This window comes from Oncorhynchus gorbuscha, linkage group LG19 (genome assembly GCF_021184085.1).
Source record: "Oncorhynchus gorbuscha isolate QuinsamMale2020 ecotype Even-year linkage group LG19, OgorEven_v1.0, whole genome shotgun sequence".
Lineage (NCBI taxonomy): Eukaryota > Metazoa > Chordata > Actinopteri > Salmoniformes > Salmonidae > Oncorhynchus > Oncorhynchus gorbuscha.
The window spans coordinates 47,358,172-47,384,618 of NC_060191.1; the positions used below are offsets into that span (position 1 = coordinate 47,358,172).

Here is a 26,447-nt window from a genome sequence, read left to right on the forward strand (position 1 = left end):
CTCTCCCTTTTCCGCCTCCAGTTCTTCCTTGGGACGGCGATATTCTCCAGGCTGAGCCCAGGGTTCTTTTCTGTCTAATATCTCCTCCCAAGTCCAGAAGTCCTTTGATCGCTGCTCCTCACTATTAACAGGGGGAGTTGGCTCAGGTCTGACTCCTGACTCTGCCACTCTCTCCCTGAGCCCTCCCCCAATACATTTTTGGGGGTGACTTTCAGGTTTCTTTCTGTGCCGCCGTGTCTTTCTCTTCGACTCCATTCTCCTATAGCCCTCTTCGCACTGCTCCAGCGAATCCCAGGCGGGCTCCGGCACTCTCTCTGGGTCGACCGCCCACCTGTCTATTTCTTCCCACATCGTATACTCCATACCTCTGCTGTCCATAACGTCCTCCCTTCGCTGCTCCTGCTGCCTGTTACCACGCCACTCGGTCCATGTGTGGTGGGTGATTCTGTAACGGCGTTCTTCGTTTGTTGAAAGAGAGTCGGACCGAAATGCAGCGTGGTTGTTACTCATGTTCTTTAATGAAGAGAATCGCGATACATGAAATAACTATACAAATACAAAACAACAAACGGAACAGCCTATCTGGTGAAACTACACAGAGACAGGAACAATCACCCACGAAATACACAGTGAAACCCCGGCTACCTAAATACGGTTCCCAATCAGAGACAACGAGAATCACCTGACTCAGGCAGCCAAACCTATGCTACACCCCTACTCAGCCGCAATCCCAATAACTACAAAACCCCAATACGAAATACAACAAAATAAACCCATGTGACACCCTGGCCTGACCAAATAATTAACAAAAACACAAAATACTAAGACCAAGGCGTGACAGCTGCGTCATTGCACGGTGACCCGAGAAACTGCGGTATGCCACTGCTAGGTAACATGCTGTTACTATAGCTCTGCCACATTATACTCAGATATGTGAGTTCATTGGCATGTGCCCTGTGGTTGAGGCACTTTAGCCTTTGTCCTCAAGTTAAGATAATATTACTATTTTGGACAATTAAGTTTTTCATAATTTTTCATGAACTACGTATTTTGCATCTTGATTCAGTCTTCAACATTACCTGTTAAATAATGACCACCTCTTTTTGATCTTGATTCAGTCTTCAACATTACCTGTTAAATAATGACCACCTCTTTTTGCAGCTGATCCTTTAACTTTGTCTCAACTGTTGCTGTCTAACCTCACAGAAAAGCGACACTTACAGACCAAGTGCACACACACACACACACACACACACACACGCACGCACGCACACACACACACGCACACACACACGCACACACACACACACACACACACACACACACACACACACACACACACACACACACACACACACACACACACACACACACACACACACACACACACACACACACACACACACACACGTAGCACATGTGGCCCCTAATTATAGAAAATGGCCCAGTTCAAGGCTAAAGAAAATATGGACACGGCTACTTTGTAAACTGCTGCAATATCTGCTCTGGGCGGCACTGTGAATGGAAAACATGCCTCATTGTTCAAATCAAAGCAGGTTTTTAAATAACCTTTAAGTGTTATTAACCTGTTGGCACCAATTGATTTCACATCGCCAAAAGTTATTGCAAAATGAGCCTTAACTGTGTCGCGGTCCTTCAGTGAGAGGGGGGTCACATCCTGGTTGCATCCCAAATAGCATCCCATTCTCTACATATAGCACTACTTCTGACAGGCCCTGGTCAAAAGTAGTGCACTAAATAAGGAATAGGGTGACATTTGAGACTCAACCTGAAACACATAATCTGTCCAAACAAACGCTGCTGCCTTCCTCTATTAGCCTGAGCCACCACGTCACAGAAGGGTGCCAGAGTTCTGACATTTCCCAAGTTTAGAGCTAAACAATCTGAAATAAAGGCCACTGTCAAACATAGTGAACATTATAGGCAGCGCTGCCCACAGATGAACAATCCCAGATGGCCGATCCACTACCAGCCTGTTTCATCTCCTGAACCACGGCAGAGTCCCAAATGACAACCTCATCCCTATATAGTGCACTACTTCTGACCAGAGCCCTATGGGGAACCTTGTGTGCCCTAGTCAAAAGTAGTGCACTAAATAGGGAACAGGGTGCTATTTCAAATCAAGTTTTTAAATAGTGACACGAGGAATAAATACACAGTGAATAACAAATAAAAATAACAAGTAAAAATATTAATTCAGGGAGGACCAGTACCGAGTCGATGTTCCATCTTTTCTATATTCCAGGAAATATTTTGTTAGTCCCCACAAGGCCAAATGCTATTTCTAGGGCATTTAGGGTTAAGGTTAGAGTTAGTGTTAAGGTTAGAATTACGTTAAGGGTTAGGGTTAGGAGCTAGGGTTAGTTTTAGGGTTAGGGATAAATCAAATCAAATGTTATTTGTCACATCGAATACTACAGTGAAATGCTTACTTACAAGCCCTTAACCAACAATGCAGTTCTAAGAAAATACCTTAAAAAAGTAAGAGATAAGAATAACAAATAATGGAAGGGCAGCAGTAAATAACAATAGCAGGGCTTTAAACAGGGGTACCAGTTCAGAGTCAATGTGGAGGCTATAAACAGGGGGTACCAGTTCAGAGTCAATGTGGAGGCTATAAACAGGGGTACCAGTTCAGAGTCAATGTGGAGGCTATAAACAGGGGTACCAGTTCAGAGTCAATGTGGAGGCTTTAAACAGGGGGTACCAGTTCAGAGTCAATGTGGAGGCTATAAACAGGGGTACCAGTTCAGAGTCAATGTGGAGGCTATAAACAGGGGTACCAGTTCAGAGTCAATGTGGAGGCTATATACAGGGGGTACCAGTTCAGAGTCAATGTGGAGACTATATACAGGGGGTACCGGTACAGAGTCAATGTGGAGGCTATATACAGGGGGTACCAGTTCAGAGTCAAAGTGGAGGCTATATACAGGGGGTACCGGTACAGAGTCAATGTGGAGGCTATATACAGGGGGTACCAGTACATAGTCAATGTGGAGGCTATATACAGGGGGTACCGGTACAGAGTCAATGTGGAGGCTATATACAGGGGGTACCAGTTCAGAGTCAATGTGGAGGCTATATACAGGGGTTACCGGTACAGAGTCAATGTGGAGGCTATATACAGGGGGTACCGGTACAGAGTCAATGTGTCAATGTGCAGGGGCACCGGTCTCGAGGTCATTGAGGTAATTATGTAGGTAGTTATTAAAGTGGCTATGCATAGCATAACAGAGAGTAGCAGCAGCCATGCGGTAGCAGAGAGAACAGTCTATGACTAGGGTGTGGCTAGAGTCTTTGACAATGTTTAGGGCCTTCCTCTGACACCGCCTGATATAGAGGTCCTGGATGGCAGGAAGCTTGGCCCCGGTGATGTACTCGCACTATGCTCTGTAGTGCCTTGCGGTCGGAGGCCGAGCAGTTGCCATACAAGGCAGTGATGCAACCCGTCAGGATGCTCTCGATGGTGCAGCTGTAAAACCTTTTGAGGATCTGAGGATCCATGCCAAATCTTTTCAGTAGGGTTAGGGTTAAGGTTAGGTTTTTGGGTTAAGGTTAGAGTTAAGGTTAGGGTAAGAGTACGAGTTAGGGTTAGGTGTTAGGGAAAATATGATTTTCAATTGGATAGAATTGTGCGTCCCCATAAGGTTAGTTGTACAAGACTGTGTGTGTGTGTGTGTGTGTGCGTGGGTGGGTGTGTGTGTGTTGGGGTGTCAGTGTAAGTACATGTGAACAGCCAACATAAATATATGCCATTTAGCAAACGCTTTTATCCAAAGCGACTTACAGTCATGTGTGCATACATTCTACGTATGGGTGGTCCCGGGGATCGAACCCACTACCCTGGCGTTACAAGCGCCATGCTCTACCAACTGAGCTACAGAAGGACCATCTTGGGAGATGTCCAATTCTTCCAAGTGGAAAAATATGCTATTATTACTCATCAAGCCTCTCAATGCTGCAATCACAGGAATATCTCTGTAAATATAATATAATCGTTTGTGAATAATTCATAGAAGAGAAGAAGATAGTCAAATATTGAGCATAAGTAAATCAGTGCTTGGGAATAAGATGATCAATGAGACTCATATAAGAACTTTATTTAATCTTGTAAATCTTAATCTTATTTTACTTGATTTAGTCTTGGAAAAACTCTAAACGCATTTTAAGATGTTTGATAGGAGATATTTTGTTAAACAAAAGTAAAGCTAGACAAAGCACAAGTCCAACGATATTCCCCCGATTATCCCTGTATCTCTTCAAAACATTTTGTTCCATCTATGTACAGATCTGTTTCTGAACGCTGCTTTATCAGAAAGTCTACGGTCAGAGTAGTTCTGACACATAGGCTGTGTTCCAAATGGCACTCTATTCCCTACATGACTTTTGACCAAGGCCCATAGGGCTCTGGTCAAAGTAGTGCACCACATGCAATGGGGTGCCATTTGGGATGCAGACACAGACTAATCACAGCTAATCATCAGCCTGGACTGTATGATCACAAATTCCATGTCAAGATTCCAGCTAATTCCAATGAAACGTCTGAGCCTTGAAGAGCCGAGTGTTTGGCTGGGAGGAGGTTGGGACGCTGGGGCACTAGGGAGGGGAGCACAGGGCACGTTGGGGCGCCAGAGTCTCTCCACAAACGAAACCACAGAGTGAATTGCTAATCCGGACTGTCTGGATATTAACATGACAAGCATGAAGTAAAACTACACAAACACTCTGAATACTGTATATGGAGGCCCGGCTGAAACAGAGCTGTCTGGAGCCACATTCGGAGGTGCCATATGTCTGAGTACTGTGGTAATGGGGACCAGAGAGTCAGGGATGTGTTACAAATAGGGTTGCAACGGACCGGAAACTTTCTGGAAATTTCCGGAAATTGTCCAGAAATTTTCCATGGGAAGTGAATTTGGGGAATTTTGCTTAAATTCATCAAAAAGGTTATCTTATAACAGTGAACCTTTTTTGTTGGATACACAAGGCAATTCTAGGTCTTGTGGCATATTTTGGTTAAACTATCCCCAATTCAATGGAATTGCAACCCTCTGCATACACAGTGCATTCTTCCATCGCATGTACAGCTGATTCTCAAGACCTTGCACACTAATGAGATGCTATTGAGTCCACACTATTACACTGTCTGAGCCAAGGACTACATGCTTTCTGGTAAGTTTTGATTACAATACTGGGTTGGATGAATATATTTTATATGACATACATTCTAACTCGTAAATAGTAGCCTATAGCAAAGTGTGTTTAAATAATTTCTAACTTGTTAACAATTTCTGATGGTTAGTTTTTGCTACTATGTGGGTTTTAGCTTGCTTGAGCCTACTAACTGTGGAGTGTTAATTCACCTGTTTCCATACAGTTTAATTTTAAAACATAATTAATTACATCATCTCCAGCCCTCAACCAGTATTCTACAAGGGCACAGACACAAGGGACAACAGACACACCAGTCTCTACATTGCAGATGAGCTGAAGGCATTCATCAATGACCTTGGACCACAGAAGGTATTTGCACTGGTGATAGACAATGCTGTGAACATGAAGGCTGCTTGGTCTAAAGTGGAGGAGTCCTACCCTCACATCACACCCATTGGCTGTGCTGCTCATGCATTTAATCTGCTCCTCAAGGACATTATGGCACTTGAAATAATGGATACACTCTACAAGAGAGCCAATGAAATAGTTAGGTATGTGAAGGGTCATCAAGTTAGAGCAGCAATCGACCTCACCAAGCAAAGTGAGAAGAATAAGTGCACCACATTGAAGCTGCCCAGCAACACCCATTGGGGTGGTGTTGTCATCATGTATGACAGTCTCCTGGAGGGGAAGGAGTCTCTCCAAGAAATGGCAATATCACGGTCTGCCAATATGGACAGCCCCATCAAGAGGATCCTCCTGGATTATGTATTTTGGGAGAGAGTGATAAGCAGCCTGAAACTCCTGAAACCTATAGCAGTAGCCATTGCAAGGTTTGAGGGAGACAATGCTATCCTGTCTGATGTTCAGACTCGGCTTGCAGATGTAAGAGAAGAAATCCGTACTGCCCTGCCCACTTCACTGTTACTCCATGCAGAGGAAACTGCAGTTCTGAAATACATCAAAAAGCGTGAAGACTTCTGTTTGAAGGCCATACACGCCGTAGCGTGCATGATGGACCCCAAGTATGCTGGCAAGAGCATCCTGTCTGGTGCAGAGATCAACAAGGCCTATGGTGCCATCACCACCATGTCTCGCCACCTTGGCCTGGATGAGGGCAAGGTTCTTGGCAGTCTGGCGAAGTACACTTCCAAGCAAGGCTTTGGGATGGAGATGCAATATGGCAGTCGTGCCAACATATCTCATCAGCCACCTGGTGGAAGGGACTTTGTGGATCTGAGGCTCTTTCCCCTGTTGCCTCCATCATCCTCCAAATCACGACATCATCCGCCTCAGAGCGTAACTGGTCCTTGTTTGGGAACACACACACCAAAGCAGACAATAGGCTGACCAATACAAAGGTGGAAAAATTGGTGGCCATGCGGGGAAATTTGAGGCTTTTTGAGCCTGACAACGAACCATCCTCAACTAGGTTGGAAAGTGACAGTGAAGATGAGGCCTCAGTCTGACGTTCAAGAGGTGGACATTGAGGAGGTCCAGGGAGAAGACATGGAAGCCTGAGAGGAAGACAACCAAAGCTTTAGTTTCTAGACTATAATTTTACAGATGTATGTTCGAAACATTTTGGGAGATGCGATGGATCATTGGGGATCATTCAATATTCCCTTTCTTTTGTTGTTCAGTGAAATCATCCCATGTGAAGTGTCAACTCATTTAATTAAAATTCATAACAATTTTGTATTATTATTTATATTGGAAGGATTTAATCCTTTGCAATTATGTCTACTTGAGATAAGGTAAAAGGTTTGTTTCTGTCTCCATATGATATGGTAAATAAATCCAATGCAAAAAACATCTACATTTAAATAGTATTAATATTAATTTGCATATATTTCTGTTAATTCCCATATATTCCCGTTAATTCCCATGGAATGTTTCCACCTCTGAATATTCCCCAAGATGTGCAACCCTAGTTCCAAATGGCACCCTATTCCTCAAAGCCCTATGGGTCTTGGTTAAATGTAGTGCACTATAAAGTCCTATGGGCCTTGGTCAAAAGTAGTGCACTATAAATCCCTATGGGCCTTGGTTAAAAGTAGTGCAATAGTATGAAGCCAATAGGGTTCCATTTGGGCGGCAGATAAAGTGCTTCCACAGGGGCAGGTTAAGGTGCCAGGGAAAGCCATCCCAATCATAGAGCTCTGACGTGCGTGCCGTGTGTTCCCTGGCTATCCATGCACTCCCTTCCCTGGCCATAACAAACACACAGAGCATTGGAAAAACACAGGGCTTCTCCTTTCATGGTGAGGCCATCACACGCACTCACACACACACACACACAGACACATACGTCCAAGAAAAGCAAGATCATCTCTCTTTCCCACATGAACGGAGACAGAATCAGACGGACCTGCCGACGGTATTTGATGGTCTGGGTGTTTGTGTAAGACTTTGTGCGAGCGAACAGGAAAAACATGCACTTCTCCCAGCAGGCCTTTGAACATGATCCTGTCTGATTTGATATTGCTATGGGCGTGGGATTGTTGGAGCAGTTGCATCATTTGAAACACATGGGCACAGTGATGAGAAAGAGGAGCTGGAGGCTCCTGACCACATACAGTAACAGCTGAGAGAGGAGGTCAACTTCTATGGTTTGTTTTCAGATGAATGACTCACATGTCATCCCTACTGTACCATTAGTAGCATGACCAACAATTCCATGTATTCATATTCCATTCCAGCATTTCCACAACAAGCCTGCTTTAAACGTTATATAAATTGACTGCCTATCTATCACTTCAACTGCAACTAGCTATTACAACAGTTATCTGTTGTGTCAACATAAAGGTCTGTTATTATCCCTAGTTAACACAATAACAAGATGAACTCATCTCTTGATCAACTATAAACTGTGCAGTTCTGTTGTGCCATCTTAGATAGGTCTGTTATTCACTTTCTAGCATCTCAGTTTCAGATTAAATATGTATGTGCGGGATATGCATGGTATACAATAAACCGTCTGTCATGCCGTGTGTGTAGGTGGCAGGGAAGTCAGGTGCAGGAGAATCAAACTTAGTATAATGGAGTAGTTTAATAACGTGAAACAAAAACTCCAAAACCAAAGTACATAATAAATAAATGTGGGTATTAGAACCCGTCGCACACCAATCCATAAAACACGAACACAACAACAAACAATCTCTGACAAGGACATGAGGGGAAACAGAGGTTTAAATATACAACATAATAATGAAGGGGATTGGAACCAGGTGTGTAGGAAGACAAGACAAAACCAATGGAAAATGAAACATGGATCAATGATGGCTAGAAGACCGGTGACGTTGATCGCCAAGCACCGCCCGTACAAGGAGAGGCATCGACTTCAGCAGAAGTCGTGACACCGTCCAACAAAACAACGAAATGCTTACTTGCAGGTTCCTTATCAGCAAAGCAACAACAATAAGAAATAATAAAAGATAACAATATGAACATAAAGTAAATGGCTCAGTAGAATAGAATACATATCTTAGCATAGGTATAACACAGGAAGGAACAATGTACTGTCCAGTATGTACATGTGTATTGGGGAAGGGGGGGTCAGGTGTATAAATTGAGCAGTATAATAAGAGTCAGGTAGCAGCAAGCAGTTGTGATGTGTGTAGGCTGAATGTATATGTGTGTGTGTGTAGGCTGAATGTATATATATGTGTGTGTGTGTGTGTGTGTGTGTGTGTGTGTGTGTGTGTGTGTGTGTGTGTGTGTGTGTGTGTGTGTGTGTGTGTGTGTGTGTGTGTGTGTGTGTGTGTGTGTGTGTGTGTGTGTGTGTGTGTGTGTGTGTGTGTGTGTGTGTGTGTGTGTGTGTGTGTGTGTGTGTGTGTGTGTGTGTGTGCGTGTGTGAGTGAGTGAGTGAATGCATGTGTACTAAGGTGTGGAGGATCAGAGCAGTTGGTCAGTCCAGTTCAAGTGTTCAGCAGTCTGATGGCTTGAAGATAGAAACTGTCTCTGAGTCTGTTGTTATCAGACTTCATGCTCCGATACCATCTGCCCAACGGTAACGGTAAGGGAGATAACAGCTCATGGCTGGGGTGTGTGGGGTCCTTGATGATGTTGCGGGCCTTCCTCAGGCACCCTTTCAAGTAGATGTCCTGGATGGGTGGGAGCACAGTTCAAGTTATGTACTGGGCCATCTTCACCACCCGCTGGACGGCCTTGGATGCTCTCGATGGTCAGGATGCTCTCGATGGTGCAGCGGTAGTATTTGGAGAGGACCCGGGGACGGCATTCCAAATTTCCTCAGACGCCTTAGGAAGTAGAGCCGCTGTTGCGCCATCTTGACAAGAGTGGTGGTGCTGTGGTCCATGTCAAGTCTTCAGTGATGTGGAAGCAGAGGAAGTTCAAACTTGTGACTCTCTCTACTGCAGTTCCTTTGATGTGGATCGAGGCATGTTCCATCACTGCTTCCTCAAGTCAACAATCAACTATTTTGTTTTGCTGACGTTGAGGGCGAGGTAGATGTTTAAAAGATGAACTCGTCACTAACCATTCACAGTTTCTACTAACAGGTGTTTGAAGTCATACTATTATAACAGCCACATGTTAAGCAGATCATGACTTGTGGAATCATTGCCTAATCTAAAACCTCAGTCTGAGTGTCTGAAACACTGACGATGAGGGCCCTATAAACACCTAGCTGTAGGTACTGTAGGTAGCTAGAGTTTCCTTAAACCACTAGCGTGCGTGTGTTTGTGTGTGTACTGTACCAGTCCAGAGGCACGAAGGCTCCACTGAGCAGATGCTTCACGACTCTCTGTCTTGGGGGAAACATACTCTGATACACCAGGGGCCAGTAAAAACTATGACAAACCATACCAGGAGCCCAAACTAGGTCTATGTCCCAAATGGCACCCTATTCCCTATTTAGTGCACTAATTTTGACCAGTGCCCTATGTGCCTTTTGGGACAAACTCTAGGGCATGCCTGGTCAGCTTTAGAGGAAAATGTTCTGGCTGTGTTGTTACAACAATCCTGTCGAAAATAACTAGGAAATGCATAAATGATTGGCTTTGCTGTGTCAGACCAAGACTAGAGACTGCCAAGTAGATATGACCATCAAAGGCTGACCTGGACACTTTCAAAGTACAATGTAGCTGTATACTTCTGTTATTACTATAGTTAGCTTCCATACGATGTTAATATGTACTTCTGTTACGGCTATAAAAAAAACAACAACCAGGAAATCAATCAGAAAGTCTTGGCTCTACTGTGCTGTTGCGTTCATTCCCCTCCATACAGTATGTTATAAACCCTTTATCCTCATCATCACCCCAGGCACAGAGGCACACTGCAAATAAAGTCAAATAATTACTTCATCATGGAGCTTCTGGGACTTGACTGATGACATAATCCTTGGATTGTCATGAAAGCCACAGCCGAGGTTTCAGGCTGCGGTTTCATCCAACAATTCTGCATCATTTCCTTCACTGTTTTCTTTGTAAACTATACACAGTTTTTCTCCTCAGTCCAGCCACTACAGTGAATGGCTTTAGCACAACTTTTTCCTTGGCTTTAGTCTCCTGTGATTGGATCGCATCAGATTTAACCAATGGCTGCTTGCGAACTCGTATTCAGGAAATGAATGGGCCAATCATCAAAGCACTCAGACGATGCACCTAGCACTCAGGCCTCCCAAAGATACAGCCTATAGGCTTTAGCTCAGTGAGCGAGCATAGTCTTTTGGCATGCACTATCTTTCTATAAGAGAACAGCAAATTATACAATGAGCTCTATCTATCTATCTATCTATCTATCTATCTATCTATCTATCTATCTATCTATCTATCTATCTATCTATCTATCTATCTATCTATCTATCTATCTATCTATCTATCTATCTATCTATCTATTGCTTTGAGCTTCACTGATATGAGACATACTTGGCATTCCTCTCCAGTGGGAGCTAATGACTGTCATTGTTACCTCAACTATTATTAAATTATTATCGATGAGGACCAGGAATGTGCCTTGGCCCTCCCCTCATAACTGACAACATGCTGCAGGGTTCTCTGACACAACACTGGCACCCAGGAGGGAAAACACCAACATTATATTTTAACTGATGAATGGGTGGAGAGAGAGGGAAGAAGAGAGGAGAGAGCGAGAAAAGAAGGGAGGAACATCTGCGTACTGGTCTGCCAGACAATCCAGAAGGAGGATGACTTTGGAGCATCATGGGAAACAGAGTCCAGAAGGGCACCTTATTCCCTGTATCTAGTGCATTACTTTTGACCAGAGACCTATGGTCAGAGAATATTGGCTATAAGCCTATGAGAGGAGACCTATGGGCTCTGGTCAAAAGTAATGCACTATATAAGGAATAGGGTGCCATTTTGAGTGCAAACAACCTGTTTAGGAATATGGAACCCAATTGAGTTGAAATGAAGCCCTGTTGACACTGTAATGAATATGACCTACTACAACCTTCTGACTGTCATTATGTAGTAATCTACAGGACCAACAGTGAATTGTGACACAATGGCACAGCATTACACCCCAGCCGACAATAGAATTCAATGGATAGACCAATTTGAGAGGAATGTTTTGTAGAGAAAGGGGGAAGAAAAAATACCCAATGGAACCCTATTCCCTACATAGTGCACTAGACTACTTTTGACCAGAACCTTATAAAGTGCACTATATAGGGAATAGGGTGCCATTTGGGAAGCACACCAAGTACAGTGGAGAGACATCCTAGTGAATTATTTGACTGGTGGACAGAGTATTATTAAGCTAATTGGTTGAGATTGGTGTGGTGTTGTTTGGTCTTTGACTGCATGGTGACGTTGCCAATGGAAATGTGCTCTAAGTTTAGACCATGACGGGTAGCCTACCACAGATTTGAATTCTAATCTAAAACATAATATTATTTCTCAATCATTTCAGAAAACCACAAATAATCGCTTTAAAGGTTTGATATGTTTTTGTTATAATCATATTATTGTTGTGTGGTTGTGTGGTTGTATGACTCTGACTGCCTTTAGAATGTCTTAAATTATATTAACTGGCAAAGCAAGGAGAGCTAGACCTCAGAAATGTATATGTGTAATTCTCTGTTACATAATTAGTGTTTGCTTGGAAGGTTTTTCTAAAAGTTCAAACGGTTTAAATAGTATAGCCAACAGTTTAGGATCTCAGCTAGAGCTATTGATCCTACAGTCTGTGTTCTCTTTTCTTGCAAACAGTGCAATATAACGTAGGGCCTATTGTTAAATGGCCTGTTGTTAAATAGCCTAAATATCCATCTTTTTTCTATCCATTTTACATCCAATACTTAAAGCTCCCCCTTCAGGAGAGTTGGCAGCAGTAGCCTAGTGTTATGCCGTCTGTAAGAAGTGATTGCCCCCACAGAGGGAAACAAAAGTTAAGAGTTAGAACAGCAATGAGCAGAGAGGAGAGCATTCAGTCAGGGACAGATGGTTTGGGTTATAATGAGAATCGGTTTTCAGGCAGCCGTTCCACGGTCCTGCCTGCCTGTCGATAGAAGTTTCACTAGTCGGGACAATCATTAGACGATACATAATGTGTCAAGACCTAAACATCGTCCTTCTGTAGCTCAGTTGGTAGAGCATGGCGCTTGTAACGCCAGGGTAGTGGGTTCGATCCCCGGGACCACCCATACGTAGAATGTATGCACACATGACTTTGGATAAAAGCGTCTGCTAAATGGCATATATTATTATTATTATTATTATTATACATTGCTGACAGCTGTCCCGTCCATGGGTCCTGCTGATTTCTCAAATATACATATATTTAAGCTTTTTTTTAAACAGCACTGTTTGACAATAAATGTGATGACTGTATAACTAATCAGGGTCAAATACCCAAAATAAAGATGCAAAAACAAAAACCTGGAGTAAATTATAGAACACTTATAACACATTGTAAACACTTAAAAACGTGAACTTTTGCACTTTGGACCCGAAAGAATAAAAACAATGTGTATGGAAAAAAAAGAGGAAAGAAGTCAAACGAAGAGATCCATCTTTAAAAGCATCCAAGCTTTAAATTGTCGTTAACTTCATGATTGACTGTGTGTGATGAGGTACATGATAATGTGCTAGCCTATTCTGGACATGACAACAGCGCAACGATTTGCGCTCAAGTTTTAGCCTAATAAAACGTCCATGTAACTAGTGCAATGTATAACAACGTATAAACGTATCGCAACAATGTATCGCAACTATGTATAATCATTACCCCGTAGTCTTCTGCTAGCGAGGTGAGACAGACATTTGACAGTAGTAGAACACTGCAACGAGGACTTACATTCATCTGCTCCTTCTCTGCCACTGAGCGCACGCACGTCCGTTAGCAAATATCCCAACAATAACGGTCGCTTCTTTAAACAAATCCCTTGTGGAGTGAAAAAGGCAGAGTAAAAATCTAAACTAAAGTAAAAAAAACTCCTAAATTAAATCCATTTCCAAAAGACAAAGCGGTATCCTTTCTAAACGATCCTTTAGGATGGTGAATGCGTTTTCACTCCAGCAACCTCTTGTGATTTATTCTGTACCCTATTCCTTGTCAGGTGGCGAGGGATAGGCAATTCAAAATAACTTTTTCCGCGACCGTTTCCTTAGTATGGTTAAAATGTTGTAGTCAGGACGTTATCAACTTCTCGGCATCCGGACAGCATCCACACTAACAATTACTGCAGCGTCTTTTTGCAGAGCTGCTGCTGCCTCCCCTTGCGCGGAGTGAAACCCGAAACCTCTCTATGGCTATGGACAGCCCTCCTTCAGATTGTGCTAATTTATTAAACACGTGCAGAAGTGTAAGGTTATGTTGCTTGACAGCGCGGTGGTAGAGAGAGATGCCTCTGAGAGAGCAGAGGAAAGGAGAGGTGGACATTTCTGAACTCTGGTGCCACCAAGCTATGTAAAAGGGAAGTGCAAACCAATCTTCAGAATATCTTTCAGTTCTAAATATCTCATACTCGATGAGCTGCTTGGGCGACCCTGACCCATCTGTATTCGGTAAATTACCTTTCATTTGCATGGTGAAGTAGGCTAAATGAAATGCTTCAGAATCACAATTATGTAATTTGATTGACAACATATTTTTTCATTATCATAACCATCGACAAATATCACACAAAATCACAGAAAAGGGGACATAATGTTTACTGTTAATTTTTTATTGTTTATTGTTTATTTCACTTTTGTATATTATCTACCTCACATGCTTTGGCAATGTTAACACATGTTTCCCATGCCAATAAAGCCCCTTGAATTGAATTGAATTGGAGCATGCCAAAATTCAGCTCCAGTTGACCTCCATGACAAGTTTGACATTGTTATGAGAACAGAAGGGTTTTTCCCTCTCAAACAATAAAAGGTGTGAAGGACATCACATGTAGAACGCCCAGACAGACACAGCCCTGTTAGAAAAAGAGAGCAAGACTACTGGGTTGTGTCCAAAATGGCAACCTATTCTCTATATATTGGACTATGTTTGACCAAAGTCCTATTGGTCCTGGTCTAAAGTAGTGCACTACAAAGGGAATAGGGTGCTATTTGGGACGTACCCCTGCTCTCATGTTTTGCCACCGAGCCCTGTTCTTCTCTCCATCTGGCGACTGCTTGGTTGAGAGGAGCATGTTACAGCTCCGGTCGTTCATGCATCCAAAATGGAACCCTATTCCCTATATACTGCACTAGGTTTGACCAGGGCCTGTAGAGCTCTGGTCAACAGTAATGCACTATGCAGAGTATAGGGTGCCATTTGGGACGCAGACTATGTTATTGCTCTATGTTCCTGATTCAGTTTTCTCTCTGGAAGAGCCATTCTTTTATCCTCTACAGAGCCTTGGATACCTTCCTGGTGCTGTCAATCAGTAGAAACTCAACTTAAACCTATGTGTCGTTCTACATTCACAACCTGACAATCATTAGAGTATGGACGAGGAACCATGGGTTGGAGTACGGACGAGGAACCATGGGTTGGAGTTCATTTTTCATTCACTTCCCTTACTGTGACAGCTGCTCGACATGTCTTGGCTGTTCAAATCCAGGTCTGAATAGTCACATAATATGAATCTGTTTTTATCTGTAGTCTTCAGTTATTTCCTACAATGGAGACACATCCATATATTCCCATTCATTTATGTGGCTCTATACATTCAAATGAAATGTTTTCTCACTATCTGGCCATCAGAAAACAGAAACTGAAGATCAATTTGTGCTTGGCCACATGACAAGAACAACTAAAAGGCTTAAATAACTATTACAGCTGTCTTCCTGGTATGTCTGCAGATGGTAACTGTGTTTTGGCATGAGAGAGATCAAGAGGATATGTCTCAATGTGTTTACTAGATTGAGATACTATATGCTTTGGGGTATTAAAATAGAAAATGAAGTTATCCTGAAAAACACACTGCTCAGTTTATTTATATGAATGGCATTTGGAAGAGAGACAGAGCTGGCAACGACACACAAGCGCTCGCTTTCTCTCTCTCCCTCTCCCTCTCCCTCTCTCTCTCACACACACACACACACACACACACACACACACACACACACACACACACACACACACACACACACACACACACACACACACACACACACACACACACACACACACACACACACACACACACACACACACACACACACACACACACACACACACACACACACACACAGCAGTATAGTACATTGTCATGGGATGTTGGATCATAAAGAAATTGATTCGTTTTGGATGCGTCTTCTGCTAGACAGGACATGCAGGAGTGTTTCCTCCTTCCGACTGGTTTTCTTTTCAATATATTTCAGTACATTTTTGTTAATACTCAAGTGGGAAAATAATAAACATTTCAGAATGAATCTGGCACAGATCATCTCTCATATTGAACTCTGTAATAACACAATAACATCCTTCTACATTTATCCTCATCAACGAAACATTATATCACTCTTCACAGTCATTTACCTCCCTGTTCTAATAGACAAACCAATGGACTGGCTTTCAACCCAGATCCTCTGCATGCCTCAAGACTGTTAGCCCACTGAGCTAGGAAGTAGCTCTGGGAGGTTAACAAACACAAGTCTCCAGGTCTCAGGCAATCTTACTCATCATGCGAACGTAGTTTTTCAAACCACCTCTGTTACAAAATCATCGACACATTGTCACATTTGCACCAGTTTACAACGTAACATCTACTTCCTTTGCATACTCTTCTTCTTTAGATAAATGGGGCGAGGGTCCTTCCTAGCTAGCGAGAGATAGGGCCATCGCTGTGAAGTCACATCATTGCGTTTGGACCTTAAACACACATACATCACTGCATATTTGTTCTATTACATTACCAGGATAATAAGCCCAGTATCCAGCCAAGTTATTTTATGTGCTTCTCCTCTCTAGTCTCTACCAACAACCTGTCAGAGCCTTGTGCTGATGGGACCTTTATTCAAAACAGACTCCTCAACCTGGAACCACTCATAACTGGGCTGCATGTTGTACCGTGTACTAAATGGCACCGTATTCCCTACATTGTGCACTACTTCTGACCAGAGTCCTATGGAGCTGCCGCCATGGGCCCTGGTCAAAAGTCGTGCACTATATAGGGAATAGGGTACCATTTCGGACACAAGACTAGCCTCCTCCTCACAGGATACCATTAGGGAGGACCATTGCATGCCTCAGTTAGAACTGGAGGTAACTAAGCTTGTGTAAAAGAGCAACAGCAGCAACAGATAAATCTCCGGTTGGATTTGTTGTTAGTCTGTAAGATGACAGCGATCTGATTGGAGACATCTATCAGGACATAGAGGAGAACAGATGTTTACAATGTAGCTGAATACTGGAGTGAAATAATGCAAACAAATAGGCTCAGCTCTCTGTCTGTCTGTCCTTTATCTCTGTCTGACTCTTATTTTTTTATTTAACTAAGCAAGTCAGTGAAGAACTAATTCTTACTTACAATGAAGGCCTACCCCGGACAACACTGGGCCAATTGTACACTGCCCTATGGGACACACAATCATGGCCAGCTGTGATGCAGCCTGGATTCAAACCAGGTACTGCAGTGATGCCTCTTGCACTGAGATGTCTGTCTGTCTGTCTGTCTGTCTGTCTGTCTGTCTGTCTGTCTGTCTGTCTGTCTGTCTGTCTGTCTGTCTGTCTGTCTGTCTGTCTGTCTGTCTGTCTGTCTGTCTGTCTGTCTGTCTGTCTGTCTGTCTGTCTGTCTGTCTGTCTGTCTGTCTGTCTGTCTGTCTGTCTGTCTGTCTGTCTGTCCTTTCTCTCTTTCTAACTTCTCTCTCTCTCTCTCTGACTCTCTCATCTCTCCTCATTTCTCTCTCTCTCCTTTCTATTTTTTTCTCTCTCCATCTCCCTCCCTCTCTCTACCCCCTCTTTCTCTCTCTACCCCCTCTTTCTCCCTCCTCTCTGCTGTCCTGTCAAATCATTCAATAGCGTGTGTTTTCCCAGTGATACTGTAAATACCTTGAGACCTGACTAATTCCAAAACAAATATCCTCAACAGCATTTATTCAAAGGTACTGACAACCTTCCATACAGTACACCTGCTACAATGACCATATTTTCATTACATTAGGGGAAATATAGAATATATTTATTGTACTAACATGCTCCCCAGGTTGCAATAGTGAATCTTTTCGCTCTGCCGCTCTAAAACTATACTGCGTCCCAAATGATGCCATATTAGTGCACTATGGGTAGGTAAAAAGTGCCACTTGGGACGCATACTATCATGTATAAACATAGGACAGTCAGTGCTGTTGCAGTTGCATCCTCATCTCTTTGCTGCTGATCGGTTCTCCATCTTTCATAACAACTCATATTTAAATGATGCCCCTGTCACACGGCACCTCCTATGAGATAAATATTCTGTTCCATTTTCATACACAGCGGCAGCTCCTTAGTGGTCGACGGTTGCTGGGCCACCGGAGTGGAAGCCTCATGTTGATCAGGCTGTAATGTATTGGAGCAGTGGGCTCTGTGAAGCATCACTGAGGATCACACACACATGCATGCACATGCGCACACACACATAGGTGCACGCGCACACACACACACACACACACACACACACACACACACACACACACACACACACACACACACACACACACACACACACACACACACACACACACACACACACACACACACACACACACACGCACGCACGCACGCACGCACGCACGCACGCACGCACGCACGCACGCACTGTGGAAGGAAGATCAAGGTGCTATAATGTAATAGAGTAGAGATCTGCTTTTCAACTTTGTAGTGCGGTGTCGTCCACATCACGGGGCTGTGGTCGGGGTAATGACGGTGTGATGGCTATTTCTGTGACATCTGACCGGGGATTAGACAGCAGGCCACGGAGCCTGGTTCCTATGGAGCAGCTGGAAGTACCAGAGAGAAATAATAAACACGGCTAGTCTAACCAGCCTCATCAGGAGATAAAACTAAGACTGCAGTCTGAAACCAACAAACCTGGTGGCACTGAAACGTATTTTGGTAAACGGCTGAGGGATGCAGAAATGTAAGAAATGTAAGAAATGTAAGAAATGTAACCCCTCTCAAGTTTCTAGACAGAGCTATGGATGCTAGGACTGACAGTCATCGGATCAAAATGATTGTCTTAAGCATGTTTTAAAGCTGTACAGTGTTTGTTTACAATTACAAAATAAGCTTTTATTTTGAGCTCTGATGGGGTAAAACAGTTGAACGAAGCTCATGAGGCATGTATAGTTTAGCCGATATTCTTCAACAATCAACCTCTATATATCATTCATTTTGTCACGAACTGACCTTAGTTATCTTTTTTTTCTTGATTATTTTTGGTTAGGTCAGGGTGTGATGAGGGTGGTATGTGTGTTTTTGCCTTGTCTAGGGTTTTTTGTATATCTATGAGGTTTTGATATGTCTAGGTATATGTAGGTCTATGGTGGCCTGAATTGGTTCCCAATCAGAGACAGCTGTTTATCATTGTCTCTGATTGGGGATCCTATTTAGGTTGACATTTTACATTTTGGTTTTTGTGGGTTATTGTCTATGTGTAGTTGCATGTCAGCACTCGGTTTATCATAGCTTCGCATTTGTGTTGTTGTTTTGTTTGTTTAAGTGTTCTTCGCTTATTAAAGAAGAATGTATTCTTAACACGCTGCGCCTCGGTCTCATCATTACGACGACCGTGACAGAATAACCCACCAAACAAGAACCAAGCAGCGTGCAAAGGAGGAACAGAGCTTAATGGGGAAATGGACCTGGGAGGAGATGTTAGATGGAGCAGGACCCTGGACACAGCCGGAGGAGTATCGCAGTCCTAAGGAGGAGTTAGAGGCAGCGAAAGTGGAACGGCGATGCTACGAGGAGAAATACAGGAGAATAGAGGAACAGCGACGATATGAAGGTACACGGCGAGCACGGAAGCCCGGGAGGCAGCCCCAATAATTGTTTTGAGGGGGGCACACGAGGAGATTGCATGAGTCAGGTCAGAGACCTGAGCCTACTCCTCGTGCATACCGTGGGGAGCGTGTAACTGGTCAGGCACGTGTTATGCAGTATTCTAGCCCGATGCGCTCTATTCCAGCTCTTCGCATTGGCCGGGCTAGAATGGGCATCCAGCCAGGAAGGAGGGTGCCGGCTCAGCACTCCTGGTCTCCAGTATACCTCCTTGGACCAGGATATCCTGTGCCGGCTCTGCGTACTGTGTCTCTGGTGAGTCTGCACAGCCCAGTGCGTCCTGTGTCAGTGCCCTGCATTTGCAGGGTGAAAATAAACATCCAGCCTGGACGGGTTGTGTCAGCTCTACACTCCAGACCTCCAGTACGCCTCCACAGTCCAGTATGCCCTGTTCCTCCTTCCTGCACTCGCCCTGAGGTGCGTGTCCCCAGCCCGGTACCACCAGTGCCGGCACCACGCACCAGGCCTACAGTGTGCCTCGGCAGTCCAGAGCGTCCGGCAACAGTACCCAGTCCCGAGCGTCTGGCGAAACAGTACCCAGTCCCGAGCGTCTGGCGACAGTACCCAGTCCCGAGCGTCTGGCGACAGTACCCAGTCCCGAGCGTCTGGCGACAGTACCCAGTCCCGAGCGTCTGGCGACAGTACCCAGTCCCGAGCGTCTGGCGACAGTACCCAGTCCCGAGCGTCCGGCGACAGTCCACTGTCCAGAACCTCCAACGATGGGCCACAGACCAGGGCCTCCAGCGACGGGCCCCAGTTCAGGGCCTCCCATGACGGTCCCCAGTCCGGGGTCTCCAGCGACGGTCCCCAGTCTAGAACATTCGCAGATGATCCAAGCAGTGAGGGTCCCCAGCCCGGGGCCTACGGCGAGGATCCGCAGTCCAGAGCCTCTGCCGATTATCCAAGCAGTGAGGGTCCCCAGCCTGGGGCCTACGGCGAGGATCCGCAGTCCAGAGCCTCCGACGATGATCCAAGCAGTGAGGGTCCCCAGCCCGTGGCCTATGGCGAGGATCCGCAGTCCAGAGCCTCCGACGATGATCCACGGGTCAGTGCTACAAGAGCGGACTCGGGGTAAAGAAGGGGGGCGGTGTCCAGAACCAGAGCCGCCACCGTGGTTAGATACCCACCAGACCCTCCCATATAGGTTTAGGTTTGGGGCCGGGAGTCCGCACCTTGGGGGGGTACATTTAAATGTTTTAAAAAATGAATGTTCTAATTGCAAACTGTAGCTTTAATAAGTGTATGACAGGTTGCTTGGTAGAGAGAGTCATAACAGTGCGGAAATAGCATGGAGCAGACCAGCCCTGATTTCAGACTGGGCAGTAAAACGAGATGGGGGTTACTTTCCAAATGGTATCGTATTCCCTTTATAGTGAAAAGGGGGCCATTTGGGAGGCAACTGGAGTCTGTCTTGTGTACATATCACTGTCCTCATAACAAACCCACAAACAGAGTGTTGCTTTGAGTCATCTCATATTTATATTTGAGAGGGGTATGAGCAGATAATAGAACAAAGGATTGTTGTGATCATCATCACATATTGGAAACCTGTGCTTGGCAGAACTATACAGAGACATGCAGCCTTTCTCTGTCAACTGGGTTTACTGTGAAACAGAGCAGGCACTGTTGGAGCAGTGTATCTAGCAATGCATGTGTCCCAAATGGCACCTTATTCCCTATTTGGTGCACTACTCTTGACCAGGGCCCAAAGTAGTGTGTTATATAGTTATTAGGATGCCAGTTGGGACACAACCAGTGCTCACAGTACACAATGGAATATATTCAATTGTGTTCAGTAGGAAAAAAATCTAAATACAAACATTTTATGAAAATGAACCGGCTAACAAATACTGACTGTATTAGAGCAAACCGTGCGTGAAAAGACCCAATTATAATGTATTTGTAAATCTGTTTGTTGTTGGGTTGTTTGACATTATATCCTGCTATATATAAACAGTTATGGGGTAGTACCAAACATGACTATAAAACAGGTCTAGCAAACAGCAGTTTTCAGCACATTCCAGATTTAGAAACATTTTCAGTGACTGCGTCCCACAATGCACCCTATTCCCTACGTACTGCACTACTTTTGACCAAAGCCAAGGAATCAACGGTAGTGTGCAAAATAGAGAATATGGTGTCATTTGGGACGTTTGGATTCGGGTCTACATGAACATAACACATGGAACTCTCTGGTTCTCCATCAAAACTACAACCAGAGAAGGTTGTTGACTATCTCTGTTATAACCCCCATACACCTGGCTGTACACAAACGGACATATATTTACACAATCCACAAACAATCCACAAACATGCCTCCATGTTTCCTGTGGTTAACTATAGCAAGTTCATTGGTCCATAGAGTTGGTGGGTCAGCCAGTCTATCCATGTTGGGGATTTGTTTCTCATTGTTTCTCAGGTTCATTAAACTGGCCTATAAACACTATGGCTGCACATGCACACACACTAGTCAGAACACACTCATAAACCCAACGCGTTCAGTGGCTTCTGTACATTCTGTATATATGTAGTGCACTACTTTTGGCCAGGACTCATAGGGTGCCACTTGGAACACAGACACTGAAAGCTGTGGGTTTATGAGTGTGCTCTGATTAGTTGCCCCTCTCATCTCCTCCAGTCCAGTGACTAGCTACAGCACTATATTACGGTGAGAAGTTGAGAAGTCCCAGTCCAGGTTTGGAGAATTTAGTTCCTGATCCCACTGATGTTGAGGGCCCCCGTCCTCTCTATTGGGGTACCGTGGTGTGTGTGTGGGATTTTGTTTGACGAAACATGAAGCAGAAGCAGGGGGTGGACGGTTAGTTCCCCCTAGAATACTGTTGGTTATGAGGTAACCTGAGCCTGGGTCTGTTATTGTTCTCTTAATAGCTGTGAGAACCATGTGTTTTCTGTGTCTCAAATAACACTATATTCACTAGGTAAAAGTAGTGTACAAGGGTGCCATTTGGGACGTACACTCAGACGTATTGGTGTGGCAGGTTGTGTGGATAAATACTTTAATCTCTGTGTTGTGGTGTGAAATATAAACACGTCACACACACGGCGGGGCTATAGGATAGAAATCAGATCTGTAATGGAGGAAAATGAAGCACGGCACGTTTGTGATGTAAACTTCCAGAGCAGGTACATTTGGCATGATCCGTGGACACACACACATACAGACACGCGCACACACACACACACACACACACACACACACACACACACACACACACACACACACACACACACACACACACACACACACACACACACACAAAGAGTATAGACTGCAGTATCGTTCAGAGCCATCGATGTGTCTGCTTGGGGGGGGATATATACGGCTGTGATTATAATCGAAGAGAATTCTCTTGGAAGATAATGCGGTCTACATTTGATTGTGAGGAATTCTAAATCAGGTGAACAGAAGGATTTGAGTTCCTGTATGTTTTCTTCATCACACCATGTCCCGTTAGTCATGAGGCATACGCCCCCTCCACTCTTCTTACCAGAGAGATGTTTGTTTCTGTCGGCGCGATGCGTGGAGAAACCCGTTGGCTGCACCGCCCTGGATAGCGTTTTCCCAGTAAGCCATGTCTCCGTAAAGCAGAGAACGTTGCAGTCTCTGATGTCCCTCTGGAATGCCACCCTTGCTCGGATTTCATCAACCTTGTTGTCGAGAGACTGGACATTGGCAAGAAGAATACTGGGAAGTGGTGCGCGATGTGCCCTTTTCCGGAGTCTGACCAGAACACCGCCGCGTTTCCCTCTTTTTCGGAGTCGTTTCCTTGGGTCGCTGCATGCGATCCATTCCATTGTCCTGTTTGTAAGGCAGAACACAGGATCCGCGTCGCGGAAAACATATTCTTGGTCGTACTGATGGTGAGTTGACGCTGATCTTATATTCAGTAGGCCCTGCCCCGCCCCCCTTTCGGAAAAGCTGACCACGACTCCATTTTGCTGATCCCTGCCTACAGACAGAAATTAAAACAAGAGGCTCCCACGCTGAGGTCTGTCCAACGCTGGTCAGAACAAGCTGACTCCACACTCCAAGACTGCTTCCATCACGTGGACTGGGACATGTTTCGTATTGCGTCAGATGGGAATATTGACGAATACGCTGATTCGGTGTGCGAGTTCATTAGAACGTGCGTCGAAGATGTCGTTCCCATAGCAACGATAAAAACATTCCCTAACCAGAAACCGTGGATTGATGGCAGCATTCGCGTGAAACTGAAAGCGCGAACCACTGCTTTTAATCAGGGCAAGGTGTCTGGCAACATGACTGAATACAAACAGTGCAGCTATTCCCTCCGTAAGGCTATCAAACAAGCTAAGCGTCAGTACAGAGACAAAGTGGAATCTCAATTCAATGGCTCAGACACGAGAGGCATGTGGCAGGGTCTACAGTCAATCACGGACTACAAGATGAAATCCAGCCCAGTCACGGACCAGGATGTCTTGCTCCCAGGCAGACTAAATAACTTTTTGCCCGCTTTGAGGACAATACAGTGCCACTGACACGGCCTGCAACGGAAACATGCAGTCTCTCCTTCACTGCAGCCGAGGTGAGTAAGACATTTAAACGTGTTAACCCTCGCAAGGCTGCAGGCCCAGACGGCATCCCCAGCCGCGCCCTCCGAGCATGCGCAGACCAGCTGGCCGGTGTGTTTACGGACATATTCAATCAATCCCTATACCAGTCTGCTGTTCCCACATGCTTCAAGAGGGCCACCATTGTTCCTGTTCCCAAGAAAGCTAAGGTAACTGAGCTAAACGACTACCGCCCCGTAGCACTCACTTCCGTCATCATGAAGTGCTTTGAGAGACTAGTCAAGGACCATATCACCTCCACCCTACCTGACACCCTAGACCCACTCCAATTTGCTTACCGCCCAAATAGGTCCACAGACGATGCAATCTCAACCACACTGCACACTGCCCTAACCCACCTGGACAAGAGGAATACCTATGTGAGAATGCTGTTCATCGACTACAGCTCGGCATTCAACACCATAGTACCCTCCAAGCTCGTCATCAAGCTCGAGACCCTGGGTCTCGACCCCGCCCTGTGCAACTGGGTACTGGACTTCCTGACGGGCCGCCCCAGGTGGTGAGGGTAGGCAACAACATCTCCTCCCCGCTGATCCTCAACACGGGGGCCCCACAAGGGTGCGTTCTGAGCCCTCTCCTGTACTCCCTGTTCACCCACGACTGCGTGGCCACGCACGCCTCCAACTCAATCATCAAGTTTGCGGACGACACAACAGTGGTAGGCTTGATTACCAACAACGACGAGACGGCCTACAGGGAGGAGGTGAGGGCCCTTGGAGTGTGGTGTCAGGAAAATAACCTCACACTCAACGTCAACAAAACTAAGGAGATGATTGTGGACTTCAGGAAACAGCAGAGGGAACACCCCCTATCCACATCGATGGAACAGTAGTGGAGAGGGTAGCTAGTTTTAAGTTCCTCGGCATACACATCACAGACAAACTGAATTGGTCCACTCACACTGACAGCGTCGTGAAGAAGAAGGCGCAGCAGCGCCTATTCAACCTCAGGAGGCTGAAAAATTCGGCTTGTCACCAAAAGCACTCACAAACTTCTACAGATGCACAATCGAGAGCATCCTGGCGGGCTGTATCACCGCCTGGTACGGCAACTGCTCCGCCCTCAACCGTAAGGCACTCCAGAGGGTAGTGAGGACTGCACAACGCATCACCGGGGCAAACTACCTGCCCTCCAGGACACCTACACCACCCGTTGTTACAGGAAGGCCATAAAGATCATCAAGGACATCAACCACCCGAACCACTGCCTGTTCACCCCGCTATCATCCAGAAGGCGAGGTCAGTACAGGTGCATCAAAGCTGGGACCGAGAGACTGAAAAACAGCTTCTATCTCAAGGCCATCAGACTGTTAAATAGCCACCACTAACATTGAGTGGCTGCTGCCAACACACTGTCATTGACACTGACCCAACTCCAGCCATTTTAATAATGGGAATTGATGGAAATGATGTAAATATATCACTAGCCACTTTAAACAATGCTACCTTATATAATGTTACTTACCCTACATTATTCATCTCATATGCATATGTATATACTGTACTCTACAACATCGACTGCATCCTTATGTAACACATGTATCACTAGCCACTTTAACTATGCCACTTTGTTTACTTTGTCTACACACTCATCTCATATGTATATACTGTACTCGATACCATCTACTGTATGCTGCTCTGTACCATCACTCATTCATATATCCTTATGTACATGTTCCTTATCCCCTTACACTGTGTATAAGACAGTAGTTTTTTTTGGAATTGTTAGTTAGATTACTTGTTGGTTATCACTGCATTGTCGGAACTAGAAGCACAAGCATTTCGCTACACTCGCATTAACATCTGCTAACCATGTGTATGTGACAAATAAAATTTGATTTGATTTGATTTGATTTGAGTATCAAAATACATGCATCAAACACCCTCTCCCTGTTTATACAAGACATAAAGTGCTATATAAATAAACACTGTGTCAGTTGCTGTGTTCTGCCCTTTATTCTGCTTCCCTCCAGACATACAGTGTTCCCCATTTCCCCTCGCAAAGTTTGATCTTTATCCTACTCCCTCATTTACCTGTTAATGATAGTGTGTGCAATTGTGTTAAATTCCTTCTCTGGATCTATCAGTGACACCTACCGCCATACAATGTAATGTATTGGCTATGTACTACTGGACCGTGCTATTATTCTCAGAAAATATTAGAAGTTAACTTACAATGACAAAAAACAAGCTCTATCTCCT

At 44.7% G+C, this 26,447-nt stretch overlaps 1 protein-coding gene and 1 pseudogene across 1 annotated transcript in view; one reads left to right on the forward strand and one right to left on the reverse strand.

Moving 5' to 3' along the window:
• LOC124004732 (protocadherin-16-like) overlaps positions 1 to 13,811 on the reverse strand; it is a 222,272-nt gene extending 208,461 nt beyond the window's left edge. The window contains exon 1 of the mRNA XM_046313459.1: positions 13,462 to 13,811. The gene's annotated coding sequence lies outside the window, so the exon portion shown is untranslated. The remainder of the gene's footprint in view (positions 1 to 13,461) is intronic.
• A 5,608-nt stretch (positions 13,812 to 19,419) lies between these two features.
• The window catches only part of LOC124004916, a 54,562-nt pseudogene continuing 47,534 nt past the window's right edge, over positions 19,420 to 26,447 (forward strand).